Source organism: Cetorhinus maximus, chromosome 3 (genome assembly GCF_964194155.1).
Source record: "Cetorhinus maximus chromosome 3, sCetMax3.hap1.1, whole genome shotgun sequence".
Lineage (NCBI taxonomy): Eukaryota > Metazoa > Chordata > Chondrichthyes > Lamniformes > Cetorhinidae > Cetorhinus > Cetorhinus maximus.
The window spans coordinates 141,016,034-141,035,037 of record NC_135881.1 but is presented as its reverse complement, the minus strand read 5'-3'; the positions used below and the strand labels follow the sequence as shown (position 1 = coordinate 141,035,037).

The 19,004-nt window shown below is 47.5% G+C and overlaps 1 protein-coding gene and 1 pseudogene across 2 annotated transcripts in view; one reads left to right on the top strand and one right to left on the bottom strand.

Moving 5' to 3' along the window:
- lrrc3b (leucine rich repeat containing 3B) overlaps window positions 1–19,004 on the top strand; it is a 115,969-nt gene that overhangs the window by 37,606 nt on the left and 59,359 nt on the right. The gene's annotated exons all lie outside the window — the stretch shown is intronic.
- LOC144678943 (exosome complex component RRP41 pseudogene) lies at window positions 17,078–17,798 on the bottom strand (annotated as a pseudogene).

Here is a 19,004-nt window from a genome sequence, read left to right as displayed (position 1 = left end):
GGACTAGCAACCCAGAGATCTGGATTAATGATCCAAAGACATGAGTTCAAATGCCACATCAGCAGCTGGGGAATTTAAATTCAGTTAATTAAATAAATTTGGAATAAGAAGTTAGTATTAGTAATAGTGACCATGATTCTTCTGGATTGTATGAAAGCACACCTGGTTCAGTAATAACCTTCAGGGAAGGAATCCTGTCACCTTCGCCCAATCTGGTCTATACATGGTTCCAGAGCCACAGCAATATGGTTAACTCTTAACTGTCCTCTGAAAGAGCCTAACAAACCACAATTGTATCAAACTGTTACGGAGAAGAATAATAAGAATACAACCAGATAGTCCACATGGAATTCACCTAGGCACAAAACATGACAAAAGCACACCAAACACAGTCAACCTTGCAAAAGCCTCCTTACTAACATCTCGTGGACTTGTGCCACAAATGGGAGAGCTGTTCCACAGATTGGTGAAGCAACAGCCTGATATTGGTTTTACAGTATGATTCTATGAATGTGACAATGTGTCATACTCCTCCATCATCATCCCTGGGTATGTCTTGTCTCACTGGCAGGACAAACTCACCAGAGGTGGTAGCACATGGGTATATAATTGGGAGGGAATGGCTCAGGAAGTTCTCAACATTGACTCTGGACCCCACGCATACCAATTTATGCCACAGATACCATCTTATGGGATCAGGTCAAACATCCACAAGTTAAACCTCCTGCTGATTCCTACTGGCATGCTTCAGCTGATGAATCAGTACTCCTCCATGTTGAACAGGACTTGGATAAAGCACTGAGAGTAGCAAGGGTGCAGAATGTACTCTAGGTGGAGGACTTCAATGCCCATCACCAAGGGCGGTTTAGTAACACCACTGCCTTGTGGAGACAAAGTCCGGTCTTCACACTGAGCACACTCTCCATGGTGTTGTGTGACACAACCACTGTGATAAATAGGATAGATTCAAAACATATCTAGCAGCTCAAAACTGGGCATCTATGAGGCACTCTGGGCCATCAGCAGCAGCAGAATTGCATTCAACCACGACCTGTCATATTCCTCATTCTCCCATTACCATCAAGCCATCGGGTCAATCCTGGTTCAATGAGGAGAGTAGAAGAGAGTATGCCAGGAGCAGCACTAGGCAAACCTAAGCATGAAATGAAGCTACCACATAGGACTATCTGCATGCTAAACAGCGAAAGCAGCATGTTATAGACAGAGCTAAATGATCCCACAACTAATGGATCACATCAAAGCTCTGCAGTCCTGTGATATCCAGCCGTGAATGGTGGTGTAGAATTAAACACCTAACTAGGGGAGGTTATTCCATGGTCATCACCATACACGATAATGGCAGAACCCAGCACATCAGTACGAAAGGCAAGGCTGAAGCATTTTAAACCATCTTAAGCCATAAATGTCGGGTGGATGAGCCAACTTGGTCTCCTCCTAGGGTCTCACTATCATAAATGCCAGTCTTCAACACTTCACCTCATGTGATATCAAAAAATGTCTGAGCGCAGTGGGTACAGCAAAGTCTATGGGCCCTGACAACTGTCAAGCTGTAATACTGAAGACTTGTGCTCCAGAACTAGCCACACCCCTAGCCTAGGTGTTCCATGACAGCTACAACACTGGCATCGACCCGACAAAATGGAATCTTACTGCCACGTCAGTCTACTTTCAATCATCAACAAAGTGATGGAAGGTGCTCTCAGCAGTGCTATCAAGTGGCAGTTACTCATCAATGACCTGCTTACTGATGCCTGTTTGGATTCCATCAAGACGACTTGACTCCTGACCACCTGACAGCTTTGGTCCAAACATGGAAAAAGAGCTAAATTCCAGAGGTGAGGTGAAAGCAACTGCCTTTAACATCAAGGTAGCATTTGATCAAGTGTGTGATTGAGGAGCGCTCGTAAAATTGAAGTCAATGGGAATCACTGGGGAAAATTTGCAGTGGCTTGAGTCACACCTAGCAAATAAAAAAATGATTGTGGTTGTTGGAGGTCAATCACCTTATCCCAGGACATGACTTTCCTCAGGGTAGTGTCCTAGGTCCCGCCATCTTCAGCTGCTTCATCAATAATCTTCCCTCCATCACAAGTTCAGAAGTAAAGATGTTCACTATTGGTTGCACAGTGTGCAATTCTAATGGTGACTCATTAGATAATGAAGCAGCCTGTGCCTGCATGCAGCAAATCGTGGACAACATTTAACTCTTATGAAAACTCATTATAATGTTACCTTCAGTTTAAGTGGAGACAAATGTTAATTAAGTGAAACCATAGGCAGAATTTTCTGTGCCCGCTGACGTCGGGCATGTCTGGCGGCATGAGCAGATAATATGGCAAGAAGGCCAAAAATCGGTTTCACAGGCCAGAATTTTCCAGCACCCCCCCCTCCTCCACCTGAGGCAGGTTTCCCCACGGCGGAGCTGGCGAGCCATTGAAATCTCTGTTCATATTGGCGGGACTGGAAGACCCCACCGATGTGGGGGGCTGGGAAATTCCGGCCACAACATTGCGAAACCAGTTTGCAATCATCTGCTCTGCCCGTCAGTGGCAGGTCGCGTTTTCCACCATCGGATGTCAGGAACCTCATTGTAATATATCTGCACATCATTATAAGCCCAGCTCACTGGAATCATCCTCCCATGTTGGATCATCCGAGCACGTCGGCGGGAAAACATGTCGTTGAAGAACACGTCTTAACAAGTGTGACGTGCAGAAATCTGGACTTACCGCCAGGGCTTTTCTCACATCGCGGACATTCGAGGAGCACAAGATGCTCGAGCCCGACAGCAACGGGATCCTGGAGGAACCAGTATCAACCATGGGTGGATTCTCATGGGCATGGCTCTGCCACGAAGCAACTCACGGAAGGTGGAAAGTCACCGTTGAGGGTCTGCTCAGTGTCTTAGCTATGGTCTGCAATGGATGATCATCAAGGGGGTGGAGAGGAAGGTCCAGCTGTGTTTTGGGAAGGAAGATGTACTGGGGATGGGAGAGGAAGGCCAGATTCAACTGGGAGAGGAAGGTATTTCAAGGGTGTGAGTTTGGGAGGGGGGGGAGGACAAAGGTGTCGAGGAGGGGGTGAGTTTGGGAGGGGGGAGCGAAGATTTTGAGGCTGGTGAGGTTGGGGGTGGAAACAAAGGTGTTGGGGGGGTGAGATTGAGGGGGAGGGGGTGCGGGTGGAAGAGGAGGTAATGGGGAAGAATATGGCAAGTGGGGAGGTAGGCATGAGGGAAGAAGAAGTGTAAGGGAAGGAGTTTGGAGAGGTAAAGGAGTCCAGAGAGGGGATGGAGTCCAGGGGGAGGAAGGAGTCTGAGGGGGAGGAAGGAGTCCGGAGAAGGAAAGGACTCTGGAGAAGAGGTGTCCAGAGGGAGGAAGGAGTCCGGCGGGAGGAAAGAGTCTGGAGACGGGAAGGAGTAAGGGTGGAGGAAAAAAGGCTGGAGGAAGGAGTCTGGAAAGGGTTAAGAGCAAAAGTGGAAGAATAAGTAAGAGTGAAGGAAGGAGTCAGGAAGGTGGAAGGACTAGTGAGGGGGGCAGGAGTCCTGGGGGGGAGGAGTTCCAAAGTGCGGCACGAGTTCCAAAGGAGCAAGGAGTTGGAGAGGGGTTGTCCAGATGAACATGCAAAGGAGGGGTCTGCGGAATCAATGACTGCCTCCTGGGGAGTGAACTGAGGGTGGGCATGGTACAAGGGAACCGAGGGCAGAGTGAGACTGTAGGGTGGGAGGATGAGGGTGTGACAGTATCGGTAAAAGGGACAGTGACGGTGGTTGGTAGGGTCTCGGGGACAGACATGGGCCCTGGGGTTGGGAAGGAGGAGGTCGGGGAGGTTAATGTGGATGGGGGGTGGGATTTTCAGGGTGGTAGGGAAGGTGCATGTTCACCTGGACACTCTGGAAAGAAAAGGGTTGTGGCTGGTAGGTGACAGTGGAGAGGTGGAAGGTGATGCCAGGGGAGTCGACAGTGATGGGACAAAGAAAATAGGTGACTCGGGGAGGGGAAAGAATGGGGGACCTCAAGAAAAACTGTACCACTACCACGCTTGTTAAATTGAAGGCGAAATGAGACTCGTGGTGGGTGAGAACAGGTGCTGCATGGGAGTGTGATCAGTGGGTGGGCGGAGATGCAGGTCGGCTCAGATGGACAACTGAAAGAGAACCCCTGCAGCAGCATTGAAAATGCTCAGGATGTTGAGGTGAGTGGGGGAAGGATCCATTTCCGTGGGAGAGTGCTTGCACGAGGCTCCGAAAGGCCCTGCCACACACACACTTCTCCCTCCAGAATCACTCATGGGCTGGCTGCATGTAGCTGAACTGCTAGTGTGGAGAGGTAAGGGGTTGGGGGGGATGCAAGGGGCTGACTCGTGAAGCCTGTTAATGAAGCTGAAAGACACCATTACAGATTATCCAGTGAAAGTGAATATATTTTCAGATTGTAAAGTGACAAAATGTGTTAACCCGTGCAACTGTGAGCAGAATTTATTAACTTTTCTATGCCTTAGACTTCAAGGTGCTGCCCTGACATCCGCAATAGGGGTGGAGACAGCCTGTGCAATGGTTGACCCTGTTGCCTCTGATGACCTTGGCATGGGTCTTCTGGACAGCCCAGGCCTTCAGGGTCTTGGCTTGCTATGGCTCTTCTCCTGTGGGCCAGTTACTCCCTCTGGGGTGACAGAGGATGAGGTTGTGCAGGTCACAGGCAAAGGGGACTCTGAGGGTGAGGACAGCCTCTGAGATTCCTGAGTAGATGAGCCAGGTGTCCAGCTGCCGCTCCTCCTCCCTTTGGGTGCCCAAGGGACCCGTGCTGACTCCTTGAGGGAAAGGAGCACCTGGAGAGATGTCGAGGTGCCCTTTTCCCCTCTTGCATGGCCACTGCAGGAACTCACTCATGGCTATCGCGAAGGAGTGCAGGTCTGCATGCATCTCCACGTTCTGCTGGACCAGGGCTTCCATGCCATCCGCCACCCTCCCCATGGAAACCTCCATACATGCACATGTGGGCACCACTTCATCAGAGAGCAGGCAGGTGCACTCCTCCAACTCGCGTGCCACTCTTTTGAGGGCTTCCAACAGCTCTGTGTGATTTTCCCCTGCCTTCTGTTGACCCTCCAGGATGAGTTGAAAGGCCGAATCCAGAGGCTCATCATCTGACTCGGATCTCAGAGATGCCTCTTCCCTAGCAGTCCTCCAAGTGCCGGGGAGCTCTGCTGAACTTGCCTCCTCCTACTGCAGATACGTGTCTGCTCTAGATCTAGATCCCACCAAAGTGTATGGCTGTGCCATCGTGCAGGGTGTGGGTAAGCGCTGTGATGGGTCTTCCAGGCTGCTTATTTCCAGCTCTTCAATGGAGGAGGTGTCCTCTTGGAGGGAGATGAGGACCTGGATGCAGCTGAGGGACTGGCTGGCTGAGTGTGTTGGTCGCTTGGCGGAGCTCCCCTGTGAACCAAAGTAGAGATGATTAGTGCACTACAGGAGAGAGAGCACTCACAGTTGCTTTGAGAGAGGGATGATGTGGTGCAGGATCCTCATGTGGGTGTTTGCCACTGATCTCACCGTCACAGGCACGGCACACGCCCTCACCAGTCAGCGCGACGCCATATCCCTCAAAGTGAGTGATGGGCTTAATGTGGGCAACTCCACCACCCGCCCCCACTAGTCTCTCCCTGCTGATGTGAGCAGGCTTCTCCTGCATGAAAACAGATGGAGAGAGTGTGAACAGGACACATGGCACTGAATGGAATGTTTGTGTGGTGAGCGGAGCCATGAACGGGATGAGAACGTGAGCTCCAGAGGATATGAGCCTGATGGAGATGTGAGGGTGTGTGTGAGAGTTAGTGGTGTTGTTCCTTGAGGTGTGAGATCTCTCTGGATGTGTGATGGGTTTGTGAGTGTGTGAGTTGAGAATGATGAGAAGAGTGAGTTACCCTGACGGAACAGAGGAGATCATTCATCCTCTTTCTGCACTGGGTGGCTGACCACCACTGTCACTGCCTCCCTTGCTTGCTGGTCTTTGCCCAGGGTGGGGTTAAAGGACATCATGGTGGGTCACTACAACGTCCGCAAGGTGATCGAGGGACACGTCATTAAACCTGCTGCTGTCTTCTTGCCTTTCGGGGCCATGTGTTCTTTGCAGCAGTCCTGATTTTGAAGCATTGAGAGCTGTGCACGCAGCTGCACTTTAAATGTGGCGCCCAAAAGAAGAAGGGGCAAAGTGGACGTGTGACGGGTGAATGAGAGCCTGGCCGCCATCAAAACACTGTGATTCCGGGGAATAAATGATTAATTAGGTGGGATTGAGACAATCCGGCATGAAAAGCTGCAGTTGCAACCGGCAGGGAAAACGTTTTTTTTTTCCACCCACTACTGCGCTTAGTGCAAATCTGCGACGATTTCACCCCATCTGTCCTATCTCCACAGATTATTCTTCCACCTAATAGCCTTCGGGTCAACAAAAATGGATGCCACACTGATCCCACGTGTAGTGGCTAGAGCACGGAATGTAGGATAACACGTCAGTGCAGCACCAAGGGAGTGCTGCACTGTTGGGGGTGTCGTCTTTCAGATGAGACTTAAGAGCAAGGTGTTCTGCCCTCTCAGATGGGCATAAAATATGTAAAATATCCCATCGTGCTATTTTAGAAGAGAGGTGAGATGAGTTCCCCTCATGTTCTGGACAACGCTTATCCCTCAAACAACATTACTGGAAGCAGAATATCTGGTCATAGATCTCAATGCTGTGTGCGAGACCTCAATATCTGCAAATCAGTTGCCGTACTCCCTTACATTTCAACAATGATTTCTCTTCAAAACTAGTATGTCACTGTGAAGCAGTTTAGGAGGTCCTTGTGTTGTGAAAGGCGCTACAAATGTTCTTCATTACATAGAAGCTGATAAAGGTGTAAAAAGCATTATAAACAAAAAGCAGCGCTGAAGATTAAATATGAAACAAAACAGCCTCTGGAGGACATCTCTTCTATCGAGGGATCCTTCACAGCACCAAGACAAACAAAAGGGACACAGCTTCCTGACTTCACCTGTGCTGTCTAATACCTTTTTGTATTCTTTCTTGGGCTGTCAGCGTTGCTGGCAAGGCTATCCTTAATTGCCCTTGAGAAGGTGGTGGTGAGCCATCTTCCTGAACTGCTGCAGTGCACGTGGTGTAGGTATATCTACATTGTTTTCTTCTGCAGTGGCTTCATACATCTGAATGGCTTGCCAGGCCTTTTCAGAGAGCAGTTAAAAGTCAACCACATTGCTGTGGATCTGGAGTCATGTGTAGGCCAGACCAGGTAACAATGGCAGATTTCCTGTCCTGAAGATCATTAGTCAACCTGATGGGTTTTTATAACTACCCAGTAGTTTCATAATTATTATTAATGAAGTTAACATTTTATTCCAGATTTATTCATTGAATAAATCAGCAAAGTAATTGAAGGGGTCATCAACAGTGCTATCAAGTGACATTTGCTTAGCAATAACCTGCTCACAGGTGCTCAGTTTGGGTTGGGCCAGGGTCACTCAGCTCCTCACCTCATTATAGTCTTGGTTCAAACATGGACAAAAGAGCTAAACTGCAGAGGTGAGGGGAGAATGACTGCCCTTGACATCAAGGCCACATTTGACCGAGTGTGGCATCAAGGAGCCCTAGCAAAACTGGAGTCAATGGGAATCAGGGGGAAAACTCTCCGTTGGTTGGGGTCATACCTAGCACAAAGGAAGATGGTTGCGGTTTTCGGAGGTCAAACATCTCAGTTCCAGGACATCACTGCAGGAGTTCCTCAGGGTAGTGTTCTAGGCCCAACCACCTTTAGCTGCTCCATCAGTGACCTTCCTTCCATCATGTGGGGATGTTCGCTGATGATTGCATAATGTTCAGCACCATTTGCAACTCCTCAGATACTGAAGGAGTCCATATCCAAATGCAGCAAGACCTGGACAATATCCAGGCTTGGGCTGACAAGTGGAAAGTAACATTCACGCTATACTAGTGCCAGATAATGACCATCTCCAACAAGAGAGAATCTAACCATTGTGCCTTGACATTCAATGGCATTGAAATTGCTGAATTCCCCACTAACAACATCCTGGGGGTTACCATTGACCAGAAACTGAACTGGACTAGCCATTTAAACACTATGACTACAAGAGCAGGTCAGAGGCTAGGAATCCTGCAGTGAGTAACTCACCTCTTGACTCCCCAAAGCCTGTCCACCATCTACAAGTCAGGAGTGTGACGGAATACTCTCTACTTGTCTGCATGAGTGCAGCTCCCACAACATTCAAGAAGCTCGACACCATCTAGGACAAAGCAGCCCACTTGATTGGCACTACTTCCACAAACATTCATTCCCTCCACCAACGATGCACAGTGGCAGCAGTGTGTACCATCTACAAGATGCACTGCAGGAACTCACCAAGGCTCCTTAGGTGGCACCTTCCAAACCCACAACTGTTACTATCCAGAAGGACAAGGGCAGCAGACACATGGGAACACCACCACCTGGCAATTCCCCTCCAAGCCACTCACCATTCTGACTTAGAAATATATCACCGTTCCTTCACTGTCACTGGGTCAAAATCCTGGAATTCCCTCCCTAACAGCACTGTGGGTGTACCTACACCACATGGACTGCAGCGATTCAAGAAGGCAGCTCATCACTACCTTCTCAAGGGCAATTAGGGTTGGGCAATAAATGCTGGCCCAGCCAGTGAGGCTTACATTCTGTAAATGAATAAAAACAAATTAAATTTTACCCTCAGCTGCATGATAGGATTTGAATTCGTGTCTCCAGATCGTTGGTCCAGACCTCTGGATTACCCGTCCAGCAACATTACCACAATGCAATTTCAAAAATTGTAGCTTTGTGACTGATCTGATTGAGGTCTATAAGATGATGAAGGGAATAGGTTGTGATCAAATTGACAGTTTGTTTCAAATAAATAGGTTGGGGAAGACTAGGGGTCGCAATATCTAGTTATATGAGGCTAGATTTGGTTAGATGTTCAGAATTTGGATTTTTTCCAAGAGAGTAGCGTGTCTGGGATCAGCTGGAATCAGCTGGATGCTGATTCACTAAATTTCTTCAAGTGAGAGCTGAACCTGTCACTGACTGGGGCAGAGATATAGACATATCGATCCCAGAGTGATATCCTGGATGAGCTGCAATTACCTTGAAGGGTGGAGGGTGGGGTTGGAGATTTTATTCCTCAAATGGATCTGGTTTTTCACCTCTTTTGTTTGCCTGTCCCAGGAGATTATACGGTTTTGGTTGGGGTGGGAACATATATATTATGAGACACTAGGTATCACAATTCTGTGGGACAGGCTGAATGGACCAGAGGGTCTTTTCTGTACGTTATTGTTTGTATGCTCATACCCTGTCCCCACCAACTCACTACAGTAAAAACAGAGCTTGCAGGGAAAAGAACTTCATCCTGTGTGTCAGCACCTAAACATAACTGTGGAGCCAATGAAGTTTAAGGTTCCATCATATTTGCAGGGGCTTATATGCATGACAGTCTTTTGCAGCAGGCCAACTCTAGTTGGCACGTTGCACATTCTTATTATTCATATGCAAATTGTTTTAAGGTTCAAAGTTATGTAGTCTTTAAATTTAAATTACTTTAGTGATATATTTACTATACTGTCTTTTTCTTCAAATAAGAACTTGCAATGTTCTTTAGAATAACAAGATTTCCATCTATTGTTTCAATAGTCTGTGCTTTTATCTTCATTATTAAAATAATTAATTATTGTTTGACGATCAAATGGTATTAATTTAGTGGTACAATGCAATGTGTGCTAATTGGACAGATATAATGTTTCTTATGGTAATAATTATGACCTGTGTTTTACAGTGGTATTTCATCAATACTACATATGGATTTGCCACATCCATAAATTTCTGAAATAATACTTTGCAAACATATTTATTCTCAATAATTATATAATTATTACCACAACAAGAAATTATAGCATGTAACTGTGTGTGAATTTCACATGTTTGCTTTCATAATTAGTTTGAATGGAAAAAGTTACAACACGCTATATCAATATATTGAAATTGGTATGTCCTGTCAACCATCAACATTCCTTCTGGAGATTTCAGTGTTAACTGTGACCACATTCCTGTTATATTTGTAATTGTCTGTGATGCCTTCAGGTGGCATGGTAGGAGATTTTCCCATTTAGAGCAGACGGTACTTGGTTTCATTTTCAGTCATATGATCATGTACAATTGCTTATTTGCTTGGTTTGAATCTGCCTGCAGCTCTGCACTCTTGACTACAAGGCACCTACATGGAACAAGCTTGACACTTGTGAAGAACAGTGAGCCATAGGAACATAGAAACAGGAGTAGGCCATTTAGTTCCTCAAGCCTGTTCAGCCATTTTATGAGTCATGGCTGATATGCGACCTTCGTCCATCTATCCACCTTTGCCCCACGTCTCTTAATATCTTTGGTTAACAAAAATCTATCAAAATCAGCTTTAAAATTAACAATTCATCCAGCACCAATTGCTATTTGCAGAAGAGAGCTCCAAACCCTCTTTTCTGTTGAAGTGTTTCCTAATTTCACTCCTAAAAGTCCTGGCTCTAATTTTTAAACTAGGGCCCTTTATCTTAGGGTCCCCAACCAGGGGAAATAGTTTCTATCTACCCTATCAGTTCCCCTTTGTATCTTGAAAACTTCAATAATCACCCCTTAACCTTCTATCTTCCATGGAATACAATCCTAGTTTGAGTAATCTCTCCCCCTAATTTAACTCTTGGAGTCCAGGTATCAATCTAGTACATCTATGCTGTACTACCTCAAAGATTGATTTGTTTTTATTCATTCACAGGATGTGGGCTTCTCTGGCTAGGCCAGTATTTATTGCCCATGCCTATTTGCCCTTGAGAAGGTGGTGGTGAGCTGCCTTCTTGAACCGCTGCTGTTCACATGGTGTAGGTGCACCCACAGTGCTGTTAGGGAGGGAATTCCAGGATTTTGACCCAGTGATAGTGAAGGAACAGCGATATATTTCCAGGTCAGGGTGGTGAGTGGCTTTGAGGGTACCATGCAGTGGTGGTGTTCCCATGCATCTGCTACCCTTGTCCTTCTAGGTTGTAGAGGTCAAAGGTTTTGCCTAAGAGTCTTGGTGAGTTCCTGAAGTGTATCTTGTAGCTGGTACACACTGCTGCCACTGTGCATCGGCGGTGGAGGGAGTGAATCTTTAAGGTGGTGGATGGGGTGCCAAGCAAATGAACTGCTTTACACTGAATGATGTCAAGCTCCTTGAGTATTGTTGGAGCTGCACTCATCCAGGCAAGTGGAGAATATTCCATCACGCTCCTGACACGTGCCGTGTAGATGGTGGACAGGCTTTGGTGAGTTACTTGCTGCCCAGCCTCTGACCTGCTCTTGTAACCACGGTATTTATATGGCCAGTCCAGTTCAGTCTCTGGTAACCTCCAGGATGTTGATAGTGGAGGATTCAGTGATGGTAATGTCATTAAATGGCAAGAGATGATGGTTAGATTCTCTCTTGCTGGCGATGGTGATTGCCTGGCACTTGTGTGGTATGATTGTTACATACCACTTATCAGCCCAAGCCTGAATGTTGCCCAGATCTTGCTGCATATGGACATGGACTATTTCAGTGTCTGAAGAGCTGCAAATGGTACTGAACATTGTGCAATGATCAGTGAACATCCTCATTTCTGACCTTAGGAAGGTCATTGATGAAGCAGCTGAAGATGGCTGGACCTGGGACACTACCCTGAGGAACACCTACAGCGATGCCCTGGGACTGAAATGATTGACCTCCAACAACCACAACCATCTTCCTTTGTGCTAGGTATGACTGCGGCCTGTGGTGAGTTTTCCTCCCGATTCCCATGACTCCAGTTTTGCTAGGGCTCCTTGATGACACATTTGGTCAAATGCTGCCTTGATGCCAAGGGCAGTCACTCTCACCTCACCTCTGGAGTTCAGCAATATATCCTTCCTAAGGTGTGGTGTCCAGGTCTGCTTGCAGCAGTCCAGGCTTTATCTAACCAAGGCTTTGTATAGCGGAACTATAGCTTTAACTCCCTTGTATTCTATTCCTCTAGATATAAAGGCCAGCATTCCATTACCCTTTTTAATTACTTTCTATACCTCTTCATGAAATTTTAATGATCTATATACCTGAACCCCCAAGTTTCTTTGGACCTCCACCAGTTCTTGCTTTCTGGCATATAGAAAGTACTCTGTTCTATCCTTTTAATATCCAAATCTGGATGGCCTCACATTTGCTGACTTTGAAATCCTTTTGCCATGGTTTTGCTCATTCACTTTAATCTATCAATTTTTCTTTGGTACAAAAACAGAAATTGCTGGAAAAACACAGCAGGTCTAGCAGCATCTGTGGAGAGAGAAACATACTTTTGAGTATGTATGACCCTTCTTCAGAGCTGAAGAGGTGTGGAAATGTATGAAATTTATTCTGTTAAAGGGAAGTTGGGCAGGTGGAGCTGGATAGAAGGCCAGCAATAGGTGGGGACAAAGGAGAGATTGACAAAGATGTCATGATATAAAGGACAAAGGGAGTGTTAATGGTAGTGGTTAGTGCTGAAAAAGGTGCTGACAGTGGCATAAAGGTAAGAAAGCCGAATATGATAATAGCAGAACGAGGGTAGCATTGTGTGAAAGAACAACATGGAACAGGTAACAGATAGCCCTGTAGGAGATGGGGTGGGGGGAGGGGGCAGTGGTGGGGAAAAGAAAGGATAGAAAATGGGATAGCAGGAGGGATGAAAAATGGAATAAAACCACAGGTAAATGAATGAAAATAGAATAAAAATGAATGAAAAATAAAAATGAATGTAGAAAAAAGGGGATTAAAAGAAGGGGGTGAAGATGGAGGAGAGAGTTCATGATCTGAAGTTGTTGAACTCAATGTTAAGTCCAGAAGGCTGTAAAGTGCCTAATCGCAAGATGAGGTGCTGTTCCTCCAGTTTGTGTTGGGCTTTATTGGAACAATGCAGCAGGCCAAGGACAGACATGTGGGCATGAGAGCAGGGTGGTGTGTTGAAATGGCAAGCGACAGGAAGGTCTGGGTCATGCTTGCGGACAGACTGGAGGTATTCCGCAAAGCGGTCACCAAGTCTGTGTGTGGTGTTCCCGATGTAGAGGAGACCACATGGGGAGCAGCGAATGCAGTAGACCAAATTGAAGGAGGTGCAAGTGAAACGCTGCTTCACCTGAAAGGAGTGTTTGGGCCCTTGGACGGTGAGGAGGGAGGAGGTAAAGGGGCAGGTGTTGTACCGTCTGCGATTGCATTGGAAGGTGCCGTGGGGAGGGGATGAGGTGTTGGGGGTGATGGAGAAGTGGACCAGGATGTCCCGGAGGGAACAGTCCCTGCGGAATGCTGGCATGGGGGGTGAGGGAAGATTTGTTTGGTGGTGGCATCATGCTGGAGTTGGCGGATATGGAGGAGGATGATCGTTTCAATGCGAAGGCTGGTGGGGTGAAAAGTGAGGACAAGGGGGACCCTATCATGGTTCTGGGAGGGAGAGGAAGGTGTGAGGGCAGAGGTGCGGGAGATGGGTCAGACACGGTTGAGGGCCCTGTCAACCACATTTGGGGGGGGAAACCTCGGTTAAGGAAGAAGGAAGACATGTCAGAAGCGCCGTTTTGGAAAGTGGCATCATCGAAACAGATGCAACAGAGGTGAAGGAACTGAGAGAATGGGATGGAGTCCTTACAGTAAGGAGGGTGTGAGGAGTTGTAGTCACACTGGTAGCTGTGGGAGTCGTTGGGCTTGTAATGAATATTGGTGGACAGTCTATCACCAGAACTTGAGACAGAGAGGTCAAGGAAGGGAAGGGAAATGTCGGACATGGACCATGTGAAAATGATGGAGGGGTGGAAATTGGAAGTAAAATTAATAAATTTTTCCACGTCCAGATGAGAGCATGAAGCAGCACCGTAGCAGTCATCAATGTACTGGAGAAAGAGTTGTGGGAGGGGGCCTGAGTAGGACTGAAACAAGGAATGTTCCACATACCCCATAAAGAGACAGACATAACTGGAACCCATGCGGGTACCCATAGCCACACCTTTTACTTGGAGGAAGTGAGACAAGTTAAAGGAGAAATTGTTCAGTGAGAGAACAAGTTCAGCCAGGCAGATGAGAGTGGTGGCAGATGGCAATTGTTCAGGCCTTTATTCAAGAAAGGAGCGGAGAGCCCTCAGACCATCCTAGTGGAGGATGGAGGTGTAGAGGGATTGGACGTCCATGGTGAAGAGGAAGCGGTTAGGGCCAGTAAACTGGAAATTGTTGATATGATGTAGGGCTTCAGAGGAATCGCGGATGTAGGTGGGAAGAGACTGGACAAGGGGCAAGAGAACGGAGTCAAGATAGGAAGAAATGAGTTCCGTGGGGCAGGTACAGGCTGACACGATCGGTCTACTGGGACAGTCCTGTTTGTGGATTTTGGGTAGGAGGTAGAAGTGGGCTCTCCGGGTTTTGGAGACTATGAGGTTGGAAGCTGTGAACGGAAGATCTCCAGAGGAGATGAGGTCAGTGACAGTCCTGGAAACAATGGCTTGATATTCGGTGGTGGGGTCATGGTCCACGGGGAGGCAGGAAGAAGTGCCTGAGAGTTGACGCTCGGCCTCTGCGAGGTAGAGGTCAGTGCGCTAGACAACAACAGCACCACCCTTGTTAGCAGGTTTGATAACAAAGTCAGGGTTGGACCTGAGAGAATGGAGTGCAGCAAGTTCAGAAGGAGACAGGGTAGAGTGGGTGAGAGGGGCAAGAAATTGAGACAGCCAATGTCACGCCGACAGTTCTCAATGAAAAGATCGAGAGCAGGTACGAGACCAGAGGGAGGGGTCTAGGTGGAGGGAGAATACTGGAGGTGGGTGAAAAGATCCATGGATTGGGGGAAAGGACTCCTGCCCAAAGAAGAGAGCACGGAGACGAAGGCGGTGGAAGAAGAGTTCAGCATCGTGCTGAGCCCGCAATTCATTGAGGTGAGGGTGTAAGGGTATGAAACTGAGTCATTTGCTGAGTACAGAACGTTCAGCATCAGAGAGGGGAAGGTCAGGGGGTATGATGAATACACGGCCAGGGTTGGGATTAGAAGACAGGATGGGGTCAGAGGGATGGGAAGGGGTGGAGAGTCCTAGATGGGCATTGGTATCAATGAGTTGTCGGAGCTTGCGTTCCTTAGCACCTGAAAGGAAGAGGAAAAGTTTCTTGTTAAGGCGTCAGATGAGACAAAGAATAAAATGAAACTGGGGACAAGGACAGCTTTGAGATAGGGTGAGTTGGTACTGCTGGAGAGAGAAGTCGAGTGTGTCCGTATGGTGGCGCATTGTACTGAGAGGGGATCTCAGGATGCAGCGAGACCAGCAGCCCGAGAAACATGGCTGAAATATGGCTGTGAAAGTGAGTTTTGGAAACACCTTGTCAAACACCAGGAGGGAAATGGAAAACAATGAAGGTGTACAAGGCAAAAGAGACAAACGGAAATCCTGTAGGAGAGACGACATGGTTCACGGGATGTTTGGAGCACACATGCCTCTCCACCATGTCAAGGTGGTGATCTACGGAGGGGACTATGGTGATACTTGGACCACTGCGTTTCTAGTTCCACATTAATGACCTAGACTAGTATGCATGGAGCACAATTTCAAAATTTGCAGATGACACATAACTTGGAAGTATTGTGAACTGTGAGGAAGATAGTGATAGCCTTCAAGAGGATGTGGGCAGGTGGATGGAATGGGTGGACACATGGCAAACAGAATTTAATACAGAAAAGTGTGAAGTGATACATTTTGGTAGGTAGAAGAGATAATATAAATGAAGGGTACAATTCCAAAAGGAGTGCAGGGGCAGAGGGACCTGGGGGTATATGTGCACAAATCAATGAAGGTGGAAGGTCAGGTTGAAACAATGTTTAATTTGGCATATAAAACAAAGAGCTTATGGTGAATTTTTAGGAAACACTGCTTCAGTTTCAGCTGGAGTATTGTGCCGCTCTCTGGGCACCACACTTTAGGAAGGATGTGAATGCATCAGGGAGGGTGCAGAAATGATCCAAGGGATGAAGGACTTCAGTCACGTGTAGATTGGAGAAGCTTGGGCTATTCTCCTTAGAGAAGAGAAGGTGAAGAAGAGATTTGATGGTGGCATTTAAAATCATGAGGGGTCTAGAAAGAGTAGATAGGGAGAAACTGTTCCCATTGGTGAAAGGATCAAGAACCAGAGGGCACAGGTTTAAGGTAATGGGGCAGAGGAGGCAAAGGTGTCATGAGAAAGTTTTTTTTGCACAATGAGTGGTTAGGATCTGGAATGCATTGCCTGAGAGTGTGGCGGTGGCAGATTCCGTCATGACTTTCAAAAGAGAATTGGATAATTTTCTGAATTGAGGGAATTTTCAGGGATACAGGGAATGCTCAGGGAAACGAGACTAGCTGAGTGCTCTTGTAGAGAGCTGGCACAGACACGATGGGCAAAATCTTGGGGAGGTAACGGGGGGTCTCGGCTGCTGGTTGGAGAAACGACAAGGCCCCCACATCGCCTCGCCTAGGGAAGGTCCGCCACCTTTTGTGTCAATCAAGCAGTAAACAGGCCGGCTCACCGAGAGCTGCAGGCCAATCAGCTTTTATGTACTGAGCAGCGCCACCAGGGAGGCGGTGGCTGCTACTAGTACTACACCAACCCACAGCCTCAGAGCGAGGGGATCCCAAGCTACAGGTGAGTGATGGCATGGGTTGGGGTCATGGAGTGCGCTCACAGGGGTAGGGGTGTGGGGGTGTCAACAGAAAGGGCAGGGGCGTGGCTCTCAACAGGATCTTCTTTCCTGATGCCAGGTCACGCGATCAGGCACTGGCTTTGAATGAGGGATCGCCACTGGAAACCCACGTTTGCCTGTCGTGGTTCCCACATGGCAGTACCCCACCCATTGCTAGGTTAATTTTTTTTATATAAAGAAGAAGTATCGATTTTATTGAGGGGAACTCTCACAAACACACACAAACTTCAGCCCTACAACATGGAATAGTCTGTCTCTACTGTCCGTCACTCCCCTACCAGCGTGGTAACTACCTGCACGTGCTCCCTGCCCACGCAGTCCAGCATGGCATACACATCCCCACATGCTTTGGCCGCCGTGTCCACCACTTTCACCAGGTGGTCCTCATGTAGACTCGAGTTTATTTCCAGCAGAGCGATCTGCTGGGACTTGGGGAGCAGGGCCAGTGTCACCTGGGGGCCCCCAGCAGACTCCTTAGTGTAGCTGAGGTCCACCAAGGGACTGTCCTCGATAAAGCCCATGGAGCAGGCGCACACATAGTCTCGCTTGCGGATCCCCGCGTCAATCACTGCCAGAGTCGCCACGTTAATACAGGCACAATAATTCCCGCCGTCTGCCTGTAGGATCTGCACATGGATGTCAATCTGGGATCTTGGGTAAAGCTGAGTTAAAATAGCAGCTTCAAATGTCTTTCAGATGCAAGGTCATCTCAGAAGATTTACAATCACCATGAGGTCGCCTCTTACGCTCCCCCGTGCTGAAGGTCGCCATTCAGTACTGACAGTTCACCATCGCCTTGTCGTGAAGGGCCTTACTACGAGCACCACTTATCTCGTGCGGGCCGTAAACCACCGCCAGCGCTTTGGTGTTTCCCTGCTCAATATAAGCCAAGCCGTTGGCCTGCACAAACTGGATTTTCCTCAGCTCGATGGGTTTCCTGCCATTGACACAATAACCCTGGTCCAACAGCAGCTCCATCGCCACCATCTTGTTGGATGGCCCCTGGCAATGGGATGAGGACCTTAAGTGGGCATTAATTGGCCTCTTAAGGGCCCCATTTGGCAGCAGGGGCAGGAAGATCGTTAACAGGCCTTCCCTCATGAACTTAGTTGGGGTGGAAGCAGTAAGGGGCCCCCACCTGCCACCCTCCCGACAAATTGAATGCCCCTCGCCTCCAAACTCACCATACGGGAGGCCATAAGATCCTGCCGATTGGGCCGAGTTCTGTGTTGTAACCATTCTATGATTCTACGTGCAACACCACTCCCTGTAGACTTCAACAATTTTAATTAGCAGTGCAAATTACCAAACACTTCTACTAATTCAACAGCAGTCAGTGGAAATCAATCAACAACTGTAAGTAGTTGATGATCCCTTTAAAGAGTGCTGGTGAGGATTCCTTCCTGCTGCTAAATGATTGGTCAGCTGTGTGAGGTTAAGAGAGGGCGATAGCCAGAGCATTAATAAAGAAAATGGCTGACTCAAAAAGAAAAAAAGTAAAGAAAATGACACTGCTGATATCAAAGCAGTGTTAGACACTGCTTAACGTCACTGTCTTGCTGTCTCTGCATACTCCTGGAAGGCGGTCCCTGCACATGCTGACAACCTACCCAAAATCACATCCGGCGCAGCCCACATCAGAAGTGTAAAAATGAGGGTTGCAGGTACCATTTTGGACCTGCAACAGTACCTGCAGCACAGAAAATATTGGCAGTATGGGCTGAATGTTGTGGTCTCCGTATTGTGACTGGAACTTCCTAGCCTTATTTAGTATCCTCTTTACATTTAGTATATGGAAAACAATTAAAAACTCCTACTGACAATCTATGAAATGACAGATACACAATGTGCACTCAGAATATGAACTCACATTGAAACAAATGCTAGGAACAAATGTAACAAAAGCACTGAACATCAACTTAAGGAACCAATAATGATTTGATCAATACTCCAACTTCACGGGCTAATTCTTTCTCATTAAACCATTTGTTCTCCTTCCTTGCACTGTGGAATTGTGAGGCTTGGAAGGTGTTAGTTTTGCTAATGTTTCATCTCTTTTTCATTTTATTATTTCCTACCAGGCCTTGATTGCATCCCTCCTCTTGACTCCCCACTCCCTGCATAGTTCCTTTTGCTCAGCTTTGCAGGAATATAAAAAACCCAAATTGAGGAAAATCATTCTAACTAGTTATA